The following is an 11943-nucleotide window of genomic DNA, read 5'->3' as shown; positions in this document are numbered from 1 at the left end:
TCACATTTGAGAAACTGGAACAAGTGAATGTATAAATAAATTACTTAAATGACTGATTCCGGTTTATTACAACTTGCATCTTATTTTTATAGGTTTGACCATCAGTTCCATAGGTCATCATGACATTACATTACATTTTTGTTTGGGTTTTACCTCCAAGTATATCTGTCTGATCACCTGAATGATCAAGTTTCTTACTTATGCAGATTTTGTTTCACCAATGTCGTGTTCCCAGATCTCAGCCATTGATTTGGTGGGTACAACGTAATAATAACCGATTAAATAAAAGGGTATCATCTTTTAAATTATCAATTGATTATCAGAATATATTGTTGGTTATAGGGGTGTAAATATTTTTTTATCATCAACTATTCTATTTATTATTATTTGGACTTATTTTAGAAAATATCAGAAAATTGTTAAAAATGTCCATCATAAGCCGAAGGATATGTCTTAAAATTGCTTGTTTTGTCCAATAAACAGTCCAAACCACAAAAATATTCAACATAATATTCTCTACTTGATGGTAAAGTGTGAGAGGAGGAAATAGCTGCCTAAGGCGTTGACATGTATGTAGAAGTGGCAGTAGTCAGGCTAGACTCCCTATAGGAGGTGAATGGAGTGGAAACAACACATAGCACGACGCTGAAGGTCAGCTTCGGGTCAGCGTGATGTTTGTTTAGTATTTAAAACTTTTCTTTTATTCAGTACTGTGGCAGGATTTGCCTCGGGCCAACAGCTTTGCATGACTTGTCACATAGGCTTCATCATTATAACGCCCAACGTTTTGCTAGTTAGTACCAGTCACCAGGTCAAAGCTAGCGGCAGATATTCAAGGGGAGGACTGAGGAAAAGGTCCTAAGGCGGCTGTTTTGAGAGGAGTTGGGAAATTCTTTCTGATATCAGAGCCACATGATATGACTTGAGGCAGGAGTTGACCCTCTTAAAGTATGAACATTTAGATTGTAGGGATTTTTTCCCTCTCTTTATTCTATAACAAAGACACACACACACACACACACAAACAAAGTGCTGTCCTATATATTCTCCAGTTTCACATAATCAAATGCAAAACGATATAAAACAGAGAGAGCGGGTGTCCCCTGTTGATTGACTGATCTCTGAACTTGATGGTATGCTGCTACTGCCTCTCCTGAGTTAAGGGAACACATTTTGACTTTGCCTTTTCTTTTCTTTTTTTATTTAGTTTTATTCAGTTTAGTTTATTTTAATACAAGTTTAACTAGGATATTCTGACCTGCCAGCTGTCCGTCATTTATGCTTGTCAACTAACAAGCCACCTGCTAGCTAGCTGTCTGAAATATCAACAATGCCGTCAGCTAGCTAGCTGTTTGAAATCGACACGAGGTAAGATAAGATAGACTTTATTGATCCCACTTTAGGAATGAGTCTTGAGCCCTTTGTTGGTGATTTTGAAAGCAAAAAGACCACATAAAAATGATTCAGATTGGTGTTTATTTCTTTACGAAAGGGAGCATATTAACCCAACAAATATATTTCATTTAAATCCATTTACCATGTCAGAATCACATTTTCAAAAATATAAACCTAATGTTATTTTATTTCATATTGTTTTCAGACTGGCATAAGAACTGTACATCTATTTCAATGAAGACCGTCTGCTATCTGAAGTTTGTGTCAATGAGGAAGACCGGCCTCCTTCTTCATTGCACCAGGTTGGTTCTCTTCTCTTCATCTTAATAGCTGGTATCAGTGAATGTGGTTGCAGGTTGACCAAAGCCGGTTCTTTTAACTCTCTGCCCCAAACATATTCACCAAAAGCAGCTAATGCTGATAGTTTAAAATTTAAAATCAATATTTTGTATGTCACAAACTACCACAATACAATGGTTTCCTGTCACTTGTTAAATCCTTGAACCAGTACCTCAGGAAAAAAGGTTCTCCCAACGAGCATGTATAAATTGTATATCTTTTATATTGTTTTTATAATACTTCTCTATATGGGTTATGCTACCCATATTAGTTTTATTGATTTATTTATTGTAAAGTTGTGGTTGCGCTTTGCATCCCTATGCACCATGTCACTTTAACTTGACATCTGTCACTCTAGCCTTCTGGACTGTCATCCAGGCATGCTGTGAACAGTATGTTTTTTTTTTTTTTTATCTGCTTGCGTCAAGTATGATCCTGTGTGGGATATCGTATATGTACTTATATGTTCTGTGGCCCTTGTGTTGTATATGGTATTATATTTCTGTGTTCTTTTTTTCTTGTCTTTGTTTTGATGTTCTGAGCACCACTGAAGCAAATCCCTAGCAACTTGCACCGAGTTGTATGGCAATAAAGTATTGAATCTTGAATCTTGAATCTTGAAATCTCAGCTGGGTGGAAAAGCTTATTAAAGTGATATACAAACAGGTAGTCATGAAGAAATACCATAGTATTTAATGTACTGTAAGAGATCCGTACGACATCATTAGCATCTGAAAGTTAATTAAAGGCTTCATCTGACAGCTCACGTGTGAAATCACATTTGGTAATGATAAGGAAAAGCTGATTAAAGAAAGTAAAATGTCATTCAGTCACACACACGTCTGCACATATACAAACATTTTTGGCAATGTCATTTGATGGAGCTAATTTCATATACCTTTTGCATATCTGTCACAGTCTGCTGTAAGATAAGGTTTTTTCAGGCAGAAACTAAATGAAATCAGCAATTTATTAGTCAGTGGGATAATTGTCTCATGCCTGCAGGGCACAGCACACAGGAACGAGCTAGCAAAAGAACAAGAAGGGTATTCTTCTTAGTCAGCTGACAGGAGGAGCCTTAAGGCCTTTTGCTCTCAGAAAGATCTTTTTTATTAGATACAGAGACATGCTTTGACATGAGCTTATAAGCCTTTTTCAATGTTTTGAGAAATCTGGTCTATTTCCAAAGACGACTCATACAGTATATTTTGCAGCATTAATAGTGATGAAGAAAATTCACATTTTACTGACTTGCTAACCAAAGGACATGTGACTAGCCGACTATTGTTCTTCGACAATATGGTGCCGTGACCCGGGTGGCAACACACTTCCTTTACTTTACTCTCCTTACACAAAAGAAATGACTCGTATCTTCTGAGTAGAATGTTGATAGAAAGAAGTGGGAACTGAATTGTGGGTAAAAGTAAGTGTAAATGAATGTTTTTGGAGGGATCTCATAGAAAAGAAAATGGGAAGTTATTTCAGTAGAGGGTCAGAGAATGAGTTAACCAACCCTATACAGTTGTGTTCAAAATAATAGCAGTGTGTTTAAAAACTTGAGTAAAGCTCAGAATCCTTATAACTGTTATTATTTTCATGCGTTGGGAACACTGCACATTATATTCTACATCAAAACATGAAGAAAAATATATCAATATTTTAATTACAGAAAATTAAGAAAAATTAATATTGGGCTGTTAAAAATAAGTGTCTGCATTTTTCATTACCAACTCAAATATTTACTGTATAAACTGAAAAAATCTTTAGGATTTAGCATTCCTGTGAATCACTAAACTAAACTAATATTTAGTTGTATAACAAGTTTCTGAGAACTGCTTCACATCTGTGTTGCATGGAGTTGACCAGCTTCTGGCACCTGTGAACAGGTATTCCAGCCCAGGATGATTTGACAACATTCCACAATTCCTCTGCATTTCTTGGTTTTGCCTCAGAAACAGCATTTTTGATGTCACCCCACACGTTTTCTATCGGATTAAGGTCCGGGGGTTGGGCTGACCACTCCATAACTTTAATTTTGTTGGTCTGGAACCAAGATGCTGCTCGCTTACTGGTGTGTTTGGGGTTGTTGTCTTGTTGAAACACCCATTTCAAGGGCATTTCCTCTTCAGCATAAGGCAACATGACCTCTTCAAGTATTCTGATATATGTAAACTGATCCATGATCCCTGGTATGCAATAAATAGGCCCGAACCACGATAGTAAGAAGAGAATTCCCGCAGTATCCATGATGCGTTCCACCCACCATGCTTCACTGTGAGTGTACTGTGGCTTGAACTCAGTGTTTGGGGGTCGTCTGGCAAACTGTCTGCGACCCTTGGACCCAAAAAGAACAATCTTACTTTCATCAGTCCACAAAATGTTTCTCCATTTCTCTTTAGGCCGGTCGATGTGTTCTTTGGCAAATTCTATCCTCTTCAGCACATCTTTTTTTTTGAACAGTGGGATTTCCGGGGGCTTCTTGCCGATAGATTAGCTTCACACAGACATCTTCTAATTGTCACAGTACTCACAGGTAACTTCAGACCGTCTTTGATCACCCTGTAGCTGATCATTGGCTGATTATTTGCCATTCTGGCTATTCTTTGATCCATTCGAATGGTAGTCTTCCGTTTTCTTCCACGTCTCTCTGGTTTTGCTTTCCAAGCTTTGCAAGCATTGGAGATCATGTTAGCCAAGCAGCCTATCATTTTCTGCACTTCTTTATACGTTTTCCCCTCTCCAATCAACGTTTTAATCAAAGCACGCTGTTCTTCTGAACAATGTCTGGAACGACCCATTTTTCTCAGGTTTTCAGAGAGAAATGCATGTACACCATGTGCTGGCTTCATTCTTAAATAAGGGCCACCTGATTGACACCTGTTTTTTCACAGAATGAATGACCTCACTAATTTTAACTCCACACTGCTATTATTTTAAACATGCCCCTTTCAATTAATTATTCAATTATACAGACTCAGGAGCATGCATATCATGAATGTTGGGTCTGTTGGTTTTCTATGACTCTATTACACCTACTGGTAAATTATTTGCCATGTAGTAATATAATTTTTACTAAAAACAATAATTGATCTTTTTAGACATGTGGGACTGCTATTATTTTGAACACAACTGCACATGTATGATAGTTGGTATCTAGCATAAAATTTGTTGCAACACGTGGTATAAACAACAAAAAGAAACATGAAGAGAAAAATAAATGTTGAAGGAACATTTATAACAAAGGAAAAAGTTATGAAGTAACTAGAAGAAATAGACTAAAAGTAAGATTCTACTTTCTTAAAGATTTTAAGAAATAGACAAAGAAAAAATCTTCCTTAACTAACGTATTTAAACTGTATTAACATAATTAATCTGAATAACTGAAATGCATCTTCCCTATACAAATGATACCACTTGAATTGAATCTATTAAGTTTTCTTCCACTAAAGCAAATTAGTGGAAATTAACTGATTATATATGTCCAAACAACTGATAGAAACCATTTGCAACTAATCAATTATCAAAAATTATCTATGTCTCATCTAATTGTTTCTGCTATTATTAGGTTGTTATTAATAGCCTACTTGTTTTCTATATAACCAACATCAAAATCTTTACACGTTGGACATCATTAAGAATGGATACATACTAGGAACATATGATGTATAAACTGATAAAAATAATAATGCTAAGCATTATAACATTTTGTAATATAAATATAAATATATATATATATATATATATATTGAGTCATTGAAACAAACTGGAATTATATCACCAATACTTACGCAAAATTAAGTTCACTAAAACAACTGAGTTATTACTTCAACAATTCATTTTGATTTACGTTTCGTTCATGGGAATGAGTGACGCCACAACTCAGAGTATTAAGCTATGTTAGCCTACTTCCTTTATTCAGATATGCTGTTAGGTTTTACAGTGTAGATTTCCTGACTATAACTAATCTTTAATTACCTTTGTACATGAGAATGTAGATTTGCGCGATCTTTTCTCATTCAGCACCATCAGTCTTTTTACAGACCCACTTCTTATTTTTTCCTCAAACTGGATCCTGTAGAAAAAGGAAACCCTCCTTGTCTGAAAACCATAGCTACAGCTGCTTTTACATTTCCATTCTTTTTATTTCTATTATCAACCCTGCTACTATTACCTACAGGAGATGCTGATGATCCCCATAACTACATGGATTTTATTTTCATCTAAATCTTGTCCTAACCATTTAGAAACTTCTCTTCAACTCTGATCTTGTTTGGACACTGATAGCTTTTGCTTATAAAGAATGGAGTGCCATACACAGGGTATGTAATTTGTGATAGTTCTTTGAATTATTGAAAGAGCTACCCTGCCACCCTCAAGCTCCGCCCCCAAATAGCTGAGCTATTCTTACCTGGATGAGAAACCTGTCACCTGTCTGTTGTTGAAGGTAAACGTCAAAATCACAAATCCCAACCCTCTTTTCATGAGAACACTGTTTGGCCGACCATCTGCCGCTGCCAAAACGTGGCATTCTTCATATAAACATCTGTTCTTGTACCCACTAATGACTTTCTTCCTAACCTTCCCTTGATGTGGTTCTCTTACAGGAGACTACTAATGTAAGAGGAACATTGGTTGTGGATTTACCATGGATGTAAATATGGGATGTAAATATAATTTGTGGGTCCACAATAATCGCAGCATTGTGGCTCCCAGCTCCCTGGATCCAGGGATAGGCTTACATGTCACATGGCTTGTAACATGTGAGCAAAAGGGGGATGTGTCAGATAGTGTTGAAAATGCTACAGACGACAGTGCCTGCGCTCCCTCCATGGGGGACCTTTTTTTAAAGAAAAAAAAAATCTTGTATGTGTAGGTTTTCAAACTGACCTGAAGCCTCAAACTTGCAAGAAGTCTGACATTGATTTTTTAACAACTGCTGAAAGACTTGCTGGTCTGGACTAGGACACAAACCTCTACCCCCATGGAACTATTACTTAAAGAAACAATAACTCTTAACAAGGTACTCAGCACCATGTATGGAAAGATTAATCTTCCATGCAATGGATGAGTCCAAGATGTACCTTCTGGCTGTTCAGCTAATCCACAGACAAAATAAAAGCTGGTCCAGTCTCTCTTTCCTAGTGACAAACTGTGTCACATCCGACCACGGCACTGGGGGTGCATCATAGAGTTCCAGATGGTAAATGGTAAATGGACTTGTACTTGTACAGCGCCTTTTCTTAGTGCTTCCGACCACTCAAAGCACTTTTACACTAAGCTCCCTAAAAAACCCAGCTGGTCAAAACTTCAACAGGTCTGCTTAGAACCAACATAGCAGTCCAGTGTGAAGGTCATCCGACTTGGATCCCACTGTAGGAAGATGCCTCCCCCCCACCATGAACCAGGAATTAACAGAATCCCTCTTCATCCGGTGGGTCCTCTTCCTCATCGCCTACGGTGCCATAGAAGGTCAACTACTTCCCTGGGAAGGACTCCTCCCCTTGAGGAACTACGAAGGCAACCGAGTCTCAGAAGTAGACATACAACACCTACAGTCATCAGAAGAACAACGCGGGCAATCGAGTCCCACAAGCAGACGCAAAACAACTACAGTCATAAGAAACCAGAGCAAGAACAGTGGTGGAGTATATTTATCGGACAGAGAAATCCATAAACAACACAAACAAGACCTTTTGACACCCCAAGAAGAAAAAAAAAAACCCATATCTTCAATTAGCAAAATTAGTTGCTGATGACAGCCCAAACCCAATAACTGTTACTTATGTGGATTCATCCCACACAGCACAAAAGAAGGACTTCGATTTATGGCTTGGCCTGTCACTCTCTGTGACACTTATCTTTTGCTAAACCTCACCCATGAACATTGTGCCCAATCTGCCACAAATTCGAAAATTACATTGCGTGCAAATTTACATGAACTGTTATTCTTGCGCTACCCCTAACCCTCCACCCTCTCAGTGGTTCCAAACACCTTAAAATGGTGTGTTGAAGGTAAGGGCAACATTCACTTGGGAACATCCAAATGTGACTCTTGATTCATCAGAAGAACTGATTGTGGAGTCCAAAAGAACTAATGACTACAACCAGTTTGTTACATTGATCAATTAGTGCTTTGTACCACTACCAAAGGGTGTATACTAGATTTATGGAATGAATGCTTATGAGTATTTACCAAAAGGGATGGTCTGGAGTATGTGTTCTAGGTCATGTGATACCAGCCAGTATTCATGCTCTCTTTCCAGATTATGGAGTCATGACAACTTTGGATCAAATAAGAGACCTTTCTATAAAGGTTAAGGATCTCGCAAACTCTACTGCAAAACCCATGTCCATGCTCTCACAAGAAATGACTGCTGTAAGAATGATGGCATTACAAAACCAGGCTGCATTGGATTATTTACTGGCCTCTTAAGGAGGAACTTGTGCTGTCATTGGAACTTAAAGTTCATACCTGACCACAATTCTACCAGACAGGAAAATACTAACCACTTGAAAAATATTCCCAACACATTACATACCCTGTTTGCTCGACTGGGTCAAAGACAATTAGGGACATTAGGTTATTTAGTTTTTGAATTTGTATGCTTGGTTATATAATCCTGACTGTTACGTCTCCTGTTCTCCTGTCTCAAATCCATCAACAAATCAGTTATCACTAAAACAGCCACTAAAATCATGTACTGCACAACAACTCAACCTGTTCCACCAATATAAGAGAACTACGATTTTATTTGGGATTGATTATGACTTAGTACCAGAACTACTGTTACTTATCTTCATTACAGGTTTAGTTTCAGTTAAATTTCAGAGTACATTCACTTGCTTTAATTTAGTGTTACAGTTAATTCACTACTTTAGTTTAGTTTTCAGTTCAGTTTACTTTTATTAATTTATATATGTTTTTTTCCATTTAAACGCACACAAAAAAATAATGTTGATTGATAAAGAAAATTCACGTTTTACATACTTGCTAACCAAATGACATGTGGCAGCCCTTATTTTTTTTATGGCAATGATCCAATATTGCCATATTAGTTGAACTTATGCAAACACTTTGTTTTGGCAAGGATCCCTCACATTTAGTTAAAGAATAGTTATTATATGATAAAGCTATGAGGACGATATGAGGCAACTGCACAATGAACTTAATTATGACAGGTGACAGTAATAGAAAATAAAATGACAAAATGTATTCTGTAAGACATAATCATCGTGTGTGTGTGTGTGTGTGTGTGTGGAAAGCAGAGCTGAGAGATTAGCGCTGTGCCGGGTGTCACAGATAGAGGCTCTTGACGCTCTGATGGGGTGGATGTGATTTGATATAACTTTGTCTCGCAAACCCCAAATTACTTTCACACTTGTGAGTTCCCATGATGCAAATTTACAGCACATGTTCAGTACCTCCTTGATGGCTGCGTTCACACTGCCCTCATTTCCCCACATTCAACACAGATATTTTCAGTGTGAGCTACCAGAGGCTGGATGGAGCTGCAGTTATATATGAAATATTAAAATCATAATTAATCAGCAAAGGACATAACAAGTCCATCTAATAACATTAAGGTGCACAGCTGTGCAAGTGTTAGCTTTTCATGCTTTGTGCAAAAAGGTATGCATCATAGTCATGCAGGCTTGCTGACCGCACTAACTGTCCCTCTAGGACACTATAGGATTGGCTGGACAAAGAGAAACTGGAATGACTGGCTGATATTGGTGGGGTTAAGGTACAGTCATATTAGCTTTCAGTTCAACAAAAAAACAACAAACAGAAAAAGGATGTGAAATACTATTGAGTAGAGAGTGTGAACTCTGCTCAGTGTGTGAATCATGCTGCAGTGAAATAAATGGTAATATTGTAGTCGGGTGGGGTAGGGATTCAGCAGTATTAAATCAAATGTGAATCCAGTATTGAGTCCACTTATTGAATCTAAATCCCTTTCAATCCCTTATAAAATCTAATTAGTTTGGGCTTTCAACATTTTCACTTAACTTACAAAGTTATAAATGACTAAAACTCAAAGCTCTCTAATCATTTTTCTTGCCTGAGGCAGCGGTTTTTAGTGTGAGACTAGTTTATATTTGCAATCTGCAAATAGGATGAGCCGCAGAAGATACAAAACACTATTTGAATGTATCTGAAATATCAGGGAAGCCTGACTAGTGTATATCTGACTCTGAGGTACAGCAGCACTCGAGTTCAGAATTGAACTATTAAAGGTTATGGAATATATTATACAGCTGTTAAAAATAAGGACTTACTCTCTAATGGCCATGCTAATTACCTTGACGTTGAACCATTTGTCTGTCTCCGGGCAGTTTGTCTGACTTCACTTAGTCTCACCGTTTATCAGAAAGCCTGTCAGTCAGTCATTTGGTCAGCTAATCTACCACTCCCCTGGCAGACTAGTCTGACAGAGTGGAGCGGGTTGAGGCGTATTCTTTGTTGTCATCCATGCTGCCCTGGACCCACACATAATAACTACTGCCTCTAAATGCCTGCTTATGGAGGCACTTCCAGTTCAGCCTGGCCTTCCTCCAGTTGCCTTAACCTCTGAATTTGCTCTATTGTGCTTTCCTTCACATCCTGGATCTATATCATTATGTCTGAAAGAGTTAAAATTGTTGCCTATTTGATGCATCTCTTGCAAGGGATTATCCGTTGAATTGGTGAAGGACAGGGCTGTCACTTTCGCCAAAAATCCTGTTTGAACTAATTTCAAATGACACGCAACTTGAATGAATTTACAAAGAATATCTCTAAACACAGGGCTATCGAGTCGGCAGATTTGTTGTGGTTGTAAAGTCAGACAGCTGCTTTGTACAAAGTCGACAAAAGCACCCTGCTTCTCAGATGCTTTGGTGTACATTTGTAGTTTGAAACGGGTCATTACACTTACATACACTTACACTCGAATAAAAAATGAAAGCCCTGGTGTAGGAGTATTGCAAACTTTGAGTCTGTCACAAAATCCTGGAGCTCTTCAGTGCATGTCCAATCAGATCACGTAAGAATCAAGATTGTTATTAACATCGAGAATCAAAAAATTAATTTTTGTACGTGAAGGGTTCAAGGGTTGACTTGTTAACCAAGCAGATTCCAGTGTGCTCACAAAGAAAAGAAAAACCCTCTATATCCTGGCATTCTCAACGGGCACTCAGGCTGTGATAGCAATTACTGGAAATACGTCACGCAAGTAGAACCTTGATTACTGGTGAATACTGTAAGTGCAGATATTGGAGCAGACCTTATCTCTCCAGATCCAGGAGCAGAAAGCGAATGACCTCCCATCTGCCATTTGGTCAGCACTTTTATCCAAAGTGTCTACAGTGCGACAAGAACATAATAGTGTAAAAGGCTCAAACAGCGGACTGCTCACTGCACTCCATGGGCCTGGATCAATAGAAAACAATTTATTCGCTAAAATACCAGTGGAATGATACATCTCGTCTGCTTTTTGAGGAGCAGACATAGAGATGTTGAAAGTTTATCCATATAATGTTATTAAAAGGGAACCCAAAAGAGAACATCAACATTCTGAGTGAAATGTGAATATGTACACTGCATTCACTGGCATTTTTCTGCCAGCGGGATTTTGTCACATGAGCTCCCATATTCTACTAAATAATCCCTGCTATTATCATAGCAATCGTAAAACAAGAGATCCAATGGGAGAATATGTGTACAAAGTGTTCGATTTATTTTCAGTCTTGTTCACACACAAGATCAGAGCCACAGATGAAAGCTTCTGGGCGACAGGGTGACATCTTCATTTGCAATGCACTGTTGCCGACAAACAATATGATTAGCTGTGCTTGAGAATATCCAGTGTTAACACAGGGAAACATGGCTGGTTTTCCAGCATGCTTTCCACCAGAGTTTTCCAATCATGCCAGGAGTTGTAAGCACTTTGTTCTGCAGTAAGACAATTGTATCACTCACTCATGGGTAAACTCCAAATGGGAACAGTGATGCTGGGTCTTGGACTGAAGCCTTGCTGTCAGGTCAGGTGTGAGTCTGAAGTGTATTTCCATCTACCTGCTTTTATGCTCTCTTTCAATTTGTGTTGTTTTTTTAGTTATTTTTTACACTGAGTTGCTGAGTCGCTTGATGTGACAAAGTTCAATGCATCCACTGAAGCTTTCGCTCCACTGGAGGACAAACATCAGGGGCCCTATCTTGCCGATCTG

General features: G+C 38.1%; 1 long non-coding RNA gene across 1 annotated transcript in view; it reads left to right on the top strand.

Moving 5' to 3' along the window:
• LOC118322638 overlaps positions 1–11943 on the top strand; it is a 40851-nt gene that overhangs the window by 10427 nt on the left and 18481 nt on the right. Inside the window, exon 3 of the long non-coding RNA XR_004796462.1 lies at positions 1601–1697. This is a non-coding gene — a long non-coding RNA (uncharacterized LOC118322638). The remainder of the gene's footprint in view (positions 1–1600; positions 1698–11943) is intronic.

The sequence above is a fragment of the Morone saxatilis genome, unplaced genomic scaffold (assembly GCF_004916995.1).
Source record: "Morone saxatilis isolate NCDOM2014 unplaced genomic scaffold, NCSU_SB_2.0 Contig14, whole genome shotgun sequence".
In the NCBI taxonomy this organism is placed as follows: Eukaryota; Metazoa; Chordata; class Actinopteri; family Moronidae; genus Morone; species Morone saxatilis.
The sequence above is the reverse complement of the archived record's forward strand: the minus strand, read 5'-3'. Positions and strand labels throughout refer to the sequence as shown.